Source organism: Schistocerca serialis, chromosome 2 (assembly GCF_023864345.2).
Source record: "Schistocerca serialis cubense isolate TAMUIC-IGC-003099 chromosome 2, iqSchSeri2.2, whole genome shotgun sequence".
NCBI lineage: Eukaryota > Metazoa > Arthropoda > Insecta > Orthoptera > Acrididae > Schistocerca > Schistocerca serialis.
Window position 1 is genome coordinate 928,242,084 of NC_064639.1, and position 15,904 is coordinate 928,257,987.

The window sequence follows — 15,904 nt, forward strand, 5'->3', positions numbered from 1 at the left end:
CAGTTTTTTTGGCTCTTCAGTTCCCTCAAGGAATCGACTTGCGTGGCGTAATTACCGCTGGACGTACGATATCCATGGTCTCCACAACTGAATACATCGATGGCAAAGATGTAAGATCCCTCTACAGCAGCTGGTACGTCTGGAACACTTGTCTTCGTCTTGCATGTGGTCGATGTGGACTGGGATCTAGAGGTACACGTATCTGTGTGGCTTCCGGTAATTTCTGCGTCCTGCTGCCCTCCGCTGCTGCCAGTGTGATTCATCTTGGTTGGTGATGGATTTGGTGTGTTGCTTCTGCCAATTACAAATATGGGCATGTGATAACGTCGCGCTGAGCTGGAGCTTCATGGGTTGACTTCTTGGTCCAGTTGCGCTGGTGGTGCTAGTTGTCGTAATTGGTGACAGTGGCAACGGTGTGTCATGAGAGGAATACTTTCGACGAGGCACTGGATTAATTTGTCGTTTAACAACTCCTTAAGAACTATTTTCGTAACGCCCCTGCTCTAATTACACAAAATTAGCGACAGGCCGTGTCGCGATTACCGGGGACGAATTGTACTTGGTCAACTTTTTTCCAGTGGATTATTTTATCGCTGTCCTGAGCAATAAATATTCGAAGAACTTTGACCGTTCCAGTAATGGACAAAATTAAACTACTATACTGGTGCGTGCGAACTAGTTTGGCACTCGGCGCGGTGGCTGGTGGGAGAGAAAGAGTATAAATATCTATGGAGTGAGCAATCGGATGCGCAGAACGAGAATTCTGTGCATATCATCTCCTGCTGCTCAAGTCGCGTGATTTTCGGACTGCGCGTTTTAGCCCTTATAGCGCATCGCGTATTACGAGTGTTATTAGGTCGCTGCTACAGATAGATCACCTTCAGAAGTATCGTGAAACTTCATAAGCGTTTTACAGATATCTTAACAATTCGATACCAGGAATTGAAGCTGGCTTAAAGATGTGAAGAGCAATGGTATTGTTCTCTTTCGCTACAGAACCATAGCTCAGATTCCACTTTGTTTTACATTAGGTAATGGCTGTTGATGATCACCTTCCGAAAATGTTCAATGGTAATAGCTGGAAGGAAGGCGATGTTTTTTTCGAGGAACACTATTGAGAAAATTTAGGGAACAGGTGTTTGAAGCTGACTGCCGAACGATTCTGCTGCTGCCAACATACATTGCGCTTAACGACCGCTAAAGTAAGACACGAGAAATTAGGGCTCATATGGAGGCATATAGACAGTCGTTTTTCCCTCGCTCTATTTGCGAGAGGAAGAGGAAAAGAAATAACTGGTAGTGATCGGATACCCTCCGCCACGCACTGTACGGTGGCTTGCGGAGTACGTATGTAGACTGAAGAGCCAAAGAAACTGCAGGGCCCTCGCGAGCACGCAGAAGTGCGGGAACACGACGTGGCATGGACTCGACTAATACCTGAAGTAGTGCTGGAGGGAATTGACACCATGAATCCAGCAGGGCCGTCCATAAATCCATAAGAGTACGAGGGGGTGGAGATCTCTTCTGAAAAGCACGTTACAAAGGATCCCACGTATGCTCAATAACATTCATGTCTGGGGAGTTTGGTGGCCAGCGGAAGCGTTTAAAAACTCAGAAGAGTTTTGCTGGGGCCACTCTGTAGCAATTCTGGACGTGTCGGGTGTCTCATTGTCCTGCTGGAATTGCCCAAGTCCGTCGGAATGCACAATGGACATGAATGGATGCAGGCGATCAGACAGCATCCTTACGTTTGTGTCACCTGTCAGAGTCGTATCTAGACGTATGAAGGGATCCATATCTATCCAGCTGCACACGACCCACACCATTACAGAGCCTCCTCCGGCTTGAACAGTACCCTGCTGACATGCAAACAAAGTTCATAGATTCGTGAGATTGCCTCCATACCCGTACACGTCCATCCGTTTGATATAATTCGACAGGAGACTCGTCCGACCAGGCAACATTTTTCCAGTCATCAACAGTCCAATGTCGGTGTTGACGGGTCCAGGCGAGGCGTAAAGCTTTGTGTGGTGTAGTTATCAAGGGTACGCGATTGGGCCTTCGGCTCCGAAAGCCCATATCGATGATGTTTCGTCGAATGGTTCGCAAGCTGACACTTGTTGATGGTGCACTTCTGTCACGTTCTCCGGTCGTCGTTGTTCCCGTTCTTGCAGCGATGTCGGAGGTTCGATGGTCTACCGGGTGCCTGATGTTTATGGTACTCTAGTGAAATGGTCGTCCGGGGAAAGTTCCACTTCATCGCCATCTCGGAGATGCTGTGTCCCATCGCTCGTCCGCCGACTATAACACCACTTTCAAACTCATTTAAATCTTAATAACCTACCATTGTAGCAGCAGTAACCGATCTAGCAACTGCACTAGACACTCGTTGTCTTACATAGGTGTTGCCGACCGCAGCGCCATGTTCTGCCTGTTTACATGTCTCTATATTTGAATACGCATGCCTGTACCAGTTCCTTTGGCGCTTCACTGTAGATGTTCAAAAATGGTTCAAACGGCTCTGAGCACTATGGGACTTTAACATCTGAGGCCATCAGTCCGCTAGACTTAGTACTTAAACCTAACTAACCTAAGGACAGCACACACGTCCATGCCCGAGGCAGGATTCGAACCTGCGACCGGAGCAGCAGCGCGGTTCCAGACTGAAGCGCCTAGAACCGCTCGGCCACAACGTCAGTGTAGATGTATTTGTAGAAGAAACATAACCGTAAGTGTAAGCTAATTAACAAGACAGTGACTCCTAATTAAAATGTCGATGGTCGATGACACATTCGGAGTGGAAACTCAGTGGCGCCACCTCGTAGCTTGTCTGTAAGATGTTTTTGTTTTCCTGTGGCGGAACTTGCGGACGAAGGCCCAGTCTCCTCGCTGCTGGTGGCCGGCGCACATGATCGCACGCACGCGGCTGAGAGTATTTTGTTTCTGAATACATGAAAATAGAGGTTCAGGTTAAACTCAATCTGTTCATTCAGCAGTTTCCTTTTGCTCCCATATGCAATCATCCACATGTTTTTTGTTTACCCAAAACTGTACCGAATGCGCGCTAATTTTGGCTATACGTATGCTCTCTGAAACCAGTCTCGAAATTTATTCCAGTCTAATATAAAACGTTCCACAACCTTAGCAGTTGATCTAGTAGACACAAGATTCTAAATGTTTCTTGCTGTTGTTGCCAACTTCGTGACGTAGCCCAGAACCGCACCTTTCGTTTGTAATTATTGTTTTACTTTCGTTTTTCTGAAGGCTTGTGCAGTTGTGTCGGAAATTGAACCACTGTGCGACATAGCGAAAAAAAAATCTTATTGCCCTCCGTATTCCTGTCACGTATTTTTATCTTTTGTTTCTTATAAAAATTCACTGCATCTCGGTGCCTATATCCGTTTGCTAGGCCTACTTGTATAATCACAAAAAATGGTTCAAATGGCTCTGAGCACTATGGGACTTAACAGCTGTGGTCATCAGTCCCCTAGAACTTAGAACTACTTAAACCTAACTAACCTAAGGACATCACACACATCCATGCCCGAGGCAGGATTCGAACCTGCGACCGTAGCAGTCACACGGTTCCGGACTGCGCGCCTAGAACCGCGAGACCACCGCGGCCGGCTGTATAATCACATTTCGTCGTCAACGAGTGAGTTGTAGTTTTAGCATCCTGTTGCTCATGGCTCTGAAGTATGCAAATACTTCTTCTAGTGACAGGATTCCGCATTTATAATCGTGTCGGTTGCCGTCACCTTCCTAAATACGCTAATCTTATGTCTTCTATCTCTTTTAGTTAACATATGATCCAGAAGACGTATGCTTACTTCTTCTTCCATTTCCAGTGTGAAACAGAGCGAGGTAGTGCAGTGCTTAGCGCACTGGACTCGCCTTTGGGAGGACAACGGTTTAAACCCGCGTCCTGCCATAGTGATATAATATTTTCCGTGGTTTCTGTAAATCACTTAAGGCAAACGCCAGGATTGTTCTCGGAAAGGGCACGGCCGCTTACCTTCTCCATCCATCCCTAATACGAGCTTGTGCTTCGTCGCTAATGACCTCTTTGTCGACGGGACGTTAAATACTAATCTCCTCATCCTCCTCCAGTGTGAAATTAAATTTTCGTGCGTCTCACTCATTCTTTCTGCTACCTCACGAATTTCATTTTTGGCGCCTTTGACCAGTAGCATGTTGTAGTCTACATCACATATGTAATATACATTTTGCCGTATGAAGTAGTTATAATTAATGATTACGGATATTGTATTTTAACTATTGAATGTACGGTACTGGTTATCAATGTACCCGAACATTAGTGCCCTCTACTGGCCTCAGTTATTTGTATAAATATTGAAGTATCCAGGCCATCACCACCAAGGTATACGTATAGATTTTGACGTTGATACCTGAATCATAGTTATTTTTGTGCTTTGTATGGCTTATAAGCATGGCTGTTAATCACGTCCAAATTTTTATGTATCACTATGCCTGTCGTAGAGTTTACTTCAGATAACTGAACTTACTTGATTGCGCCACTGTTTTCCTATTTTTAACAGATCTGAAGATGGCAATGGCCGAAACCGGTAATTGTGAAATGTACAATTTCTGTGGTCAAGACAAACCTTTATTTATAAAGTACTCTGATTTGTAGAAAAACTATCTTCGGCTGCCATCAGATTAAATCGACGTGGACGTCTGACTGCTGGGGTCATTTTGCAACATGACAACGCTCGATCTCATGTTACCAAAAAAATGTTTCAAATGACTTAGCACTATGGGACTTAACTTCTGAGGTCATCAGTCCCCTAGAACTTAGAACAACTTAAACCTAACTAACCTAAGTACATCACACACATCCATGTCCGAGGCAGGATTCGAACCTGCGACCGTAGCGGTACCGCGGTTCCAGACTGTAGCGTCTAGAACCGCTCGGCCACATCGGCCGGCTCATGGTACCCGTGCAGCAGTTGCCACCAACTTTGATCTTCTCTTTGATGCTCAGCATACTCATCAGACTTCGTCCCATGTGACTACTTCATGCTTGTACCACCACGAAAGGCGATGGGAAAAAGAAACTGTGCACCACATAGTGATCGAATGGCTGTGCCTACGACCACAAGATTTTTTTTTCTTCCAGCGCAAACCGTGCACTTTCTGTCCATTGGAGCAATTGTTTTGAAGTCAGGGAGACCATATCGAAGAAATGGAAATGAGCGTATGGCATCGTTGACCGGGAGGCCCCAACTGGGGAAGTTTGGCCGCCAAGTGCAAGTCATATTTCAGACGACGCCATATTGGGCGACATGCACGCCGATGTTGAGGATGAAATGATGAGGACAAAACAACACTCAGTCGCCGAGAGGAGAAATTCTCCAACCCGGCCGGGAGTCGCCCGGGCCCGCTTGCATGGGAGGCGAGCACGAAGAAGAGCGCTTTTGTTGCATTTTTGTTCCATAAATGACACGTAAAAACATCATTTTCAAGGTTTTCATTTGACTCAAAGTCGCTTCTGTGAAGTTAATATTCTGATATTCCATTAGAGTGTATTTCATAAATTACGTGGCAGTGCGGAAAGCTTAACGAAAAGTAAGAAATACACCGCCAACTTTGTCTTCGCTTACCTACATCCAGCCTTATTGATTTAGTGATCGAACGGACCGTGTTGTATTTCACATGATTCGTGTTTAGACGTTACAGAATTCGTGTTGTTTCTGAGAAATTAGTGACCAAACGCGAGCACGATACACGTTTCGTAATTCTATAAACTCACTAAATATAGCTCGCAGTCATTACCAGAAAGGGATTGTGTCAACTGGAGATTCCAGATAGTATTAAAGTGAGAGGAGACGGGTGTGTGTGCGAAACTAATGTTATCACTTGTAAGGAAAGCACACTACGTAAGAATGTACCTTGCCAGGGGCAGGTGCAAATTTAGCCTATTTTCCGATTTCCTCATTCCGGATTCTGTCTCTCCATACCTTTCTCACCATGCTACTTACAAACCTCATTTCAGACGCCCGAATTCTGCTGCTATCTTTACTTCTCGTACTCCATGTTTCACAGTGAAAATGGGAACCAGTTTCGGCGACACTGCCAAGATATTTGAAACGATAGGTCATCTACAGTTCTTCCTCCTCCACCACCAGTAAAATAAAAATAAATACGATATTCGCGAACAGAATTCATGCCTTGTTCCATCCTATTACAAAGGGAGATTAATTTCAACAAAGTCAGAACATGTAATAAATATTTTAATAGTAACAAGTGTACCAGTTTCAGCATTTACCTGATAAGGAAGAAAAACTACACGAATACTTCGATCGGAGGGTAGGACTGGGATAATGTTGTCCGTCATCGCAGACAAAAGATAGAAAGTGTGTGTGTGTGTGTGTGTGTGTGTGTGTGTGTGTGTGTGAGCGTATGTGTTAACGTGAGTGCGATAATGGGCAGAAGGACATTGTGATTTTGAGTTTTAGTCATTAAATTTCTCGCAGTCACAATATACAGGTAACACAATAAGTACACTCCTGGAAATGGAAAAATGAACACATTGACACCGGTGTCAGACACACCATACTTGCTCCGGACACTGCGAGAGGGCTGTACAAGCAATGATCACACGCACGGCACAGCGGACACACCAGGAACCGCGGTGTTGGCCGTCGAATGGCGCTAGCTGCGCAGCATTTGTGCACCGCCGCCGTCAGTGTCAGCCAGTTTGCCGTGGCATACGGAGCTCCATCGCAGTCTTCAACACTGGTAGCATGCCGCGACAGCGTGGACGTGAACCGTATGTGCAGTTGACGGACTTTGAGCGAGGGCGTATAGTGGGCATGCGGGAGGCCGGGTGGACGTACCGCCGAATTGCTCAACACGTGGGGCGTGAGGTCTCCACAGTACATCGATGTTGTCGCCAGTGGTCGGCGGAAGGTGCACGTGCCCGTCGACCTGGGACCGGACCGCAGCGACGCACGGATGCACGCCAAGACCGTAGGATCCTACGCAGTGCCGTAGGGGACCGCACCGCCACTTCCCAGTAAATTAGGGACACTGTTGCTCCTGGGGTATCGGCGAGGACTATTCGCAACCGTCTCCATGAAGCTGGGCTACGGTCCCGCACACCGTTAGGCCGTCTTCCGCTCACGCCCCAACATCGTGCAGCCCGCCTCCAGTGGTGTCGCGACAGGCGTGAATGGAGGGACGAATGGAGACGTGTCGTCTTCAGCGATGAGAGTCGCTTCTGCCTTGGTGCCAATGATGGTCGTATGCGTGTTTGGCGCCGTGCAGGTGAGCGCCACAATCAGGACTGCATACGACCGAGGCACACAGGGCCAACACCCGGCATCATGGTGTGGGGAGCGATCTCCTACACTGGCCGTACACCACTGGTGATCGTCGAGGTGACACTGAATAGTGCACGGTACATCCAAACCGTCATCGAACCCATCGTTCTACCATTCCTAGACCGGCAAGGGAACTTGCTGTTCCAACAGGACAATGCACGTCCGCATGTATCCCGTGCCACCCAACGTGCTCTAGAAGGTGTAAGTCAACTACCCTGGCCAGCAAGATCTCGGGATCTGTCCCCCATTGAGCATGTTTGGGACTGGATGAAGCGTCGTCTCACGCGGTCTGCACGTCCAGCACGAACGCTGGTCCAACTGAGGCGCCAGGTGGAAATGGCATGGCAAGCCGTTCCACAGGACTACATCCAGCATCTCTACGATCGTCTCCATGGGAGAATAGCAGCCTGCATTGCTGCGAAAGGTGGATATACACTGTACTAGTGCCGACATTGTGCATGCTCTGTTGCCTGTGTCTATGTGCCTGTGGTTCTGTCAGTGTGATCATGTGATGTATCTGACCCCAGGAATGTGTCAATAAGGTTTCCCCTTCCTGGGACAATGAATTCACGGTGTTCTTATTTCAATTTCCAGGAGTGTACATTGTAAAAGATATGAGTAATTTCATGTTGAAATAAATATTACACGAGAATTTGCTGGATAATATTTTGTGATAGAGTTGTTTTGCGAGTTGGAGGTGGGGTGTGTTGGCGATACTTTGATTCACATACGCGCGTGAAATTTTGCCATACCAGGGTGACTTGGGTAACTTACACTCGTGCATAGTGCAGCATTTGATAGGATAAATTCCAGTACATTCATTGGGCCTCAATGTCCGATATTCGACAGTCCACAGGAAACTGACAGAGGTAGCGCAATTGTCGATATTCCAGGGTAGACAAATATTATCCAGTCAGAACACTGTCACGTCGCACCCACACTCAAGTCAAAATCCGGACGCAGGACAATCAATAAACTACGAGATTTAACAGTGAAAGCACATCTATTACGAACACCAACGTACAGCAGGAACAGAACTGAACCACTGGATGGACTGTGCTACTGTTTACGCAAACATCGAGTATTCCAGAATGTTGCTATTCATAGTCTTCAAATACTCCAGAATATACAAAAATATTTCGAGAGCTGTAGCCGAGCAGTTCTAGGCCCTTCTGTCCGGAACCGCGCTGCTGCTACGATCGCAGATTCGAATCCTGCCTCGGGCATGGATGTGTCTGATGTCCTTAGGTTGGTTAGGTTTAAGTAGTTCTAAGTCTAGCGGACTGATATCCTCAAATGTTAAGTCCCATAGTGCTTAGAGCCGTTTTGAACCATATTTCGATAACCTCTCAGAAATGATAAATAACAATTAATTGCTGGTGGTCAGGTTTGAACTGGCGACCGACAGTTGCTAACCAGTGCACCGCGTTGCTCCCTCTCCTTGCGAAATAACGACCCACTCTTTCAGAAATTCTCACTGGAGCCGCTACCGCACCTTACATTTGCATCTGGGTGACTGCTTTGCAGTTCATGCTTAAGTGCCTGGCAGATGCTTCATCGAACCAATTTTACACTATTTCTGTACCGTTCCACTCTCGAACAGCATGCGGGAAAAAATTTTCTCTTATTTCATTGCGATGATAATTTCTCCCTATGTAGATGGGCGGTAGCAAAATATTTTCGCGTTCAGAAAAATAAGAATGAGATTGAAATTTCGTAAAAAGATCTAGCCGCAACGAAAAATGCCTTTGTTTTAATGGCTGCCATCCGAACATAAAACGAGCTTCTCTTCTTTGAACTTCCTCGACGTCCTCCGTCAGTCCTGACTGGTAAGGATCCCATGCCGCGCCGCACTCCTCTAGCAGAGGACGGAGCATCGTAGTGCAGGCAATCTGGATCTAGTCGGCACACAGCTTTGTGGGCAGCGTAGGGGGTGAGGTAGTCACAGCAGACTATTATCCGTAGATTCCCATTGGCCAACTTCAGGAAGCTGCCCAAAATGTCAAAAAAAAAAAAAGGTTCAAATGGCTCTGAGCACTATGGGACTTAACTTCTGAGGTCATCAGTCCTCTAGAACGTAGAACTACTTAAACCTAACTAAGCTAAGGACATCACACACATCCATGCCCGAGGCAGGATTAGAACCTGCAACCGTAGCGGTGGCGCGGTTCCAGACTGTAGCGCCTAGAACCGCTCGGTCACTCCGGCCGGCCCCAAAATGTCAATTCCATTTCGGTCGAACGGCGCTGCTGCGGGCGGAATTGGTACCAGATGCCCCGGACGCGCTTCCGTCGGTGGGATTCCTTACAGTGGCTCACCTGCTGTCTGTCGGATGAGTGGGGACTTGGCTACTGATTCTTGCATCTGCTTCTCTCTGTCCGATCAGATTCTGTCGTAACTAGATTATAGTTCCTCTTACACGATGTTCCGTTTATTAATTGGAATTATCTTTTGGTCGGTTCCTCCTCCTTCGAGCCCACAGCTTGTGGCAATATCAGCTGATCATAGTTTTGACACTGCATTACATCTGTCCACGACTTTCAATTGCACAGTTCCCTGCCAATCACGTTCAAGAATCTGAATGAATGTTAATTACTATGGCACTCGTATACTGCCTTACACCTGAAGTCATCTGAATTCCACCAACAACCCTGAAGTTGAGGACGCGAAACGGACGTATAGGCTCAGTGCTTCTTTTCTCTTAGGATGGGAAACCGCCCTGAATGGCGACGTAATCAGCACTGTCAGTTTTATGGAGCTGCAAAAGATAAGAATAGGGCTTGGCAAACGATACTCGCGTTCGAGAGCACTCGAATTATCCTATACGCCGCAGGCTTCGATGTAGTATCGAGCTTGATCGGACAATCACGTGAAATTTGACCCGCTCGGCGAGAGTACAAGGGATATGCAAGAAACTACGAACGAGCCGCAACAAATTCTACCATTGCACAAACTCCTATTGTGTTTGAATAAATTTAGAATTCGGTTTCTCATACAGTAACGGTACGCGTTGATACATAAACATTTACGAAAATTTTTGAGTAAAGGTAACTGACAAAGACGAAATTGTTGGCCTCCAAAAAATATTACTCGACTGAAGTCAGTATAATATTTTATATCTTTATGAGAGGACGTCATGATTTACGATGTAGGTCGCAAATCGGCAATTCACACCCTACTCACATATTAAAATAACAGATTAAAACGTTACAAGATTTTAATCAGTTTGAAAACAAGACGGAAACATTCAAATGAAATAATCATAAATGATGAACAAACGAAATAGATCTCATAAAGTGACTGTAATTTTTATCGTGAGAATGAATCACAGCGGCAAGACACGTCTTGGTGATAGTAGTTACTCATGTTCAAACGCAGTCCTAGATAACTAGTTACAATAATAATTCTTCTCTGTTTGTTGTAGAAGCTAATAATACTCTATGCGCGGGACTGTTTTGTAATTTCAAGTTGCCTGTGGCGGATTTGTCCACTCTTGACCAGCCGAAGGGATGGTGCAAATTCTGGCTCTGGGTCCTGAAATGTTTAATTGAGCTGGATGTCGGCATGTGGTGGTACCTGAATTTTCCGGACTTAAGTTATCGAGGGTATTTTACTGCTTTGTTCTTACTTATTGGTACTGCAACGAACTGCCAAGGATCAGTAGTCACCTGTTGATGCCAGCATATCGTTCTTAGATTGGAAGTTATCTGCTTTTTTTTTTTTTTTTTTTTTCAACCCGAAACGTACTATTAAAAAGGTGGTTAAAGCTGACGTTACACGGTCACCTATTGGCATTTGCAAACGATAAAAATATATGGGGAACAGTAGAATTTCCTTTAATAACTTCAAATCACGGGCAGGAACCCATCGAGATTTGTTTTAATGTTATAAGATCTTATATTTTTTGATGTAGCAGGAGTTGAACGAAATTCTTCTCTTTTAAAATATAACTATGTTAACAATTCCCTTTTGAATACGGTATTATGTTTTACATTAATGTTATTTGTGCTGGGACTTTGTCCTGTGTGTTCTGGTTTTTAAAGAATAATACATTTACTGATTAAATGAATTAAACTTTCATCAATGTATGCCTTTTGAGTACCAAGGAATAAATGTTTTTACTGTAATAAAGTTTGAGTCAGTAAGTCCAAGATCTTGGTTGAATGTTCAGCAGCTTAGATCGGTTACAAAAACTATCTGAAATAACAATCCTGTTGGAAGAACATCCGCAACTGAGTACTATAGCAGAGGTTAAAAATCCCGCTTCAGTTGTAAATCACTTTATTTTCACACGACCGGTTTCGGACTGTTATAAGCCCATCCTCAGGTGCCGTAGCTGCGCTGTGGTCCCTGAGCGCTACGAAACCTGAGGATGGGCTTATAACAGTCCGAAACCGCTCGTGTGAAAATAAAGTAATTTACAACAGAAGCGGGATTTTCAACCTCTGTTGTCTGAAATAATATATGGAAATATTACGGAGCGGTTCAAAAATGGCTCAAATGGCTCTGAGCACTATGGGACTTAACATCTGAGGTCATCAGTCCCCTAGAACTTAGAACTACTTAAACCTAACTAACCTAAGGACAGCACACAACACCCAGTCATCACGAGGCAGAGAAAATCCCTGACCCCGCCGGGACGGAGCAGTTCAGTTAAACAGAATCTGTGCAGTATCTATAACTGATGCGATTGTTTATATGGGAACGTGTTACCTCCCACGTTGTACTGTGCGGGACGACGAAGGATGTAGCCGACGACAATGCTGAGCTGCCGTTGTTGTTGCTGCAGCTGGATGAGAACCCCGAACCGCCTCCAGACTCACGGATAATTGTGGGACAGGCAATAGATATAATTGCAGCTTCCTCCGACTAAGTGGTAGCCAGTCCCAGATTGCTCTTGTCTGAAGTTAAAGTTCACCTTCCTATTTTCTTGTCGACTCCAATATCATCTTACTTAACGAGTCAGTAAAGCTGGGCTGACTAACTGTGAACCCGCGGAATATGTTTCCGACTGAAAAATTCTCTGTTGGCTCTTAGCGGTTGTGAATGACTATGTGCCGAGTGTTTTCAGAACAGTGGTTTGTTGTTGTTGTGGTCTTCAGTCCTGAGACTGGTTTGATGCAGCTCTCCATGCTACTCTATCCTGCGCAAGCTTCCTCATCTCCCAGTACCTACTGCAACCTACATCCTTCTGAATCTGCTTAGTGTATTCATCTCTTGGTCTCCCTCTACGATTTTTACCCTCCACGCTGCCCTCCAATGCTAAATTTGTGATCCCTTGATGCCTCAAAACATGTCCTACCAACCGATCCCTTCTTCTAGTCAAGTTGTGCCACAAACTTCTCTTCTCCCCAATCCTATTCAATACCTCCTCATTAGTTACGTGATCTACCCACCTTATCTTCAGCATTCTTCTGTAGCACCACATTTCGAAAGCTGCTATTCTCTTCTTGTCCAAACTAGTTATCGTCCATGTTTCACTTCCATACATGGCTACACTCCATACAAATATTTTCAGAAACGACTTCCTGACACTTAAATCTATACTCGATGTTAACAAATTTCTCTTCTTCAGAAACGATTTCCTTGCCATTGCCAGTCTACATTTTATATCCTCTCTACTTCGACCATCATCAGTTATTTTACTCCCTAAATAGCAAAATTCCTTTACTACTTTAAGTGTCTCATTTCCTAATCTAATTCCCTCAGCATCACCCGATTTAATTTGACTACATTCCATTATCCTCGTTTTGCTTTTGTTGATGTTCATCTTATATCCTCCTTTCAAGACACTGTCCATTCCGTTCAACTGCTCTTCCAAGTCCCTTGCTGTCTCTGATAGAATTACAATGTCATCGGCGAACCTCAAAGTTTTTACTTCTTCTCCATGAATTTTAATACCTACTCCGAATTTTTCTTTTGTTTCCTTTACTGCTTGCTCAATATACAGATTGAATAACATTGGGGACAGGCTACAACCCTGTCTCACTCCTTTCCCAACCACTGCTTCCCTTTCATGCCCCTCTACTCTTATAACTGCCATCTGGTTTCTGTACAAATTGTAAATAGCCTTTCGCTCCCTGTATTTTACCCCTGCCACCTTCAGAATTTGAAAGAGAGTATTCCAGTCAACATTGTCAAAAGCTTTCTCTAAGTCTACAAATGCTAGAAACGTAGGTTTGCCTTTTCTTAATCTTTCTTCTAAGATAAGTCGTAAGGTTAGTATTGCCTCACGTGTTCCAACATTTCTACGGAATCCAAACTGATCTTCCCCGAGGTCCGCTTCTACCAGTTTTTCCATTCGTCTGTAAAGAATTCGTGTTAGTATTTTGCAGCTGTGACTTATTAAACTGATAGTTCGGTAATTTTCACATCTGTCAACACCTGCTTTCTTTGGGATTGGAATTATTATATTCTTCTTGAAGTCTGAGGGTATTTCGCCTGTCTCATACATCTTGCTCACCAGATGGTAGAGTTTTGTCATGACTGGCTCTCCCAAGGCCATCAGTAGTTCTAATGGGATGTTGTCTATTCCCGGGGTTTTGTTTCACTCAGGTCTTTCAGTGCTCTGTCAAATTCTTCACGCAGTATCTTATCTCCCATTTCGTCTTCATCTACATCCTCTTCCATTTCCATAATATTGTCCTCAAGTACATCGCCCTTGTATAAACCCTCTATATACTCCTTCCACCTTTCTGCTTTCCCTTCTTTGCTTAGAACTGGGTTGCCATCTGAGCTCTTGATATTCATACAAGTGGTTCTCTTCTCTCCAAAGGTCTCTTTAATTTTCCTGTAGGCAGTATCTATCTTACCCCTAGTGAGACAAGCCTCTACATCCTTACATTTGTCCTCTAGCCATCCCTGCTTAGCCATTTTGCACTTCCTGTCGATCTCATTTTTGAGACGTTTGTATTCCTTTTTGCCTGCTTCATTTACTGCATTTTTATATTTTCTCCTTTCATCAATTAAATTCAATATTTCTTCTGTTACCCAAGGATTTCTATTAGCCCTCGTCTTTTTACCTACTTGATCGTCTGCTGCCTTCACTACTGCATCCCTCAGAGCTACCCATTCTTCTTCTACTGTATTTCTTTCCCCCATTCCTGTCAATTGTTCCCTTATGCTCTCCCTCAAACTCTCTACAACCTCTGGTTCTTTCAGTTTATCCAGGTCCCATCTCCCTAAATTCCCACCTTTTTGCAGTTTCTTCAGTTTCAATCTACAGGTCATAACCAATAGATTGTGGTCAGAATCCACATCTGCCCCTGGAAATGTCTTACAATTTAAAACCTGGTTCCTAAATCTCTGTCTTACCATTATATAATCTACCTGATACCTTTTAGTATCTCCAGGATTCTTCCAGGTATACAACCTTCTTTTATGATTCTTGAACCAAGTGTTAGCTATGATTAAGTTATGCTCTGTGCAAAATTCTACAAGGCGGCTTCCTCTTTCGTTTCTTCCCCCCAATCCATATTCACCTACTATGTTTCCTTCTCTGCCTTTTCCTACTGACGAATTCCAGTCACCCATGACTATTAAATTTTCGTCTCCCTTCACTACCTGAATAATTTCTTTTATCTCGTCATACATTTCATCAATTTCTTCATCATCTGCAGAGCTAGTTGGCATATAAACTTGTACTACTGTAGTAGGCATGGGCTTTGTGTCTATCTTGGCCACAATAATGCGTTCACTATGCTGTGTGTAGTAGCTTACCCGCACTCCTATTTTTTTATTCATTATTAAACATACTCCTGCATTACCCCTATTTGATTTTGTATTTATAACCCTGTAATCACCTGACCAAAAGTCTTGTTCCTCCTGCCACCGAACTTCACTAATTCCCACTATATCTAACTTTAACCTATCCATTTCCGTTTTTAAATTTTCTAACCTACCTGCCCGATTAAGGGATCTGACATTCCACGCTCCGATCCGTAGAACGCCAGTTTTCTTTCTCCTGATAACGACGTCCTCTTGAGTAGTCCCCGCCCGGAGATCCGAATGGGGGACTATTTTACCTCCGGAATATTTTACCCAAGAGGACGCCATCATCATTTAATCATACAGTAAAGCTGCATGTCCTCGGGAAAAATTACGGCTGTAGTTTCCCCTTGCTTTCAGCCGTTCGCAGTACCAGCACAGCAAAGCTGTTTTGGTTAATGTTACAAGTCCAGATCAGTCAATCATCCAGACTGTTGCCCCTGCAACTACTGAAAAGGCTGCTGCCCCTCTTCAGGAACCACACGTTTGTCTGGCCCCTCAACAGATACCCCTCCGTTGTGGTTGCACCTACGGTACGGCCATCTGTATCGCTGAGGCACGCAAGCCTCCCCACCAACGGCAAGGTCCATGGTTCATGGGGGTGGAGAACAGTGGTAACAGACTCTTTTACAAGGTGTAGTGTAAGCTTTGGGGTATTTCTTGCAGGTATTTTAATCGAGATCTAATCGCCACATTTCCTGTAGTTCTGTACAAATGTTGCTACCGTGTGTTAAGCTTCCTGTTTAAAGTTTTGGCAATGAAATTAGTCCGTCTCACACCAGATGCCGAAA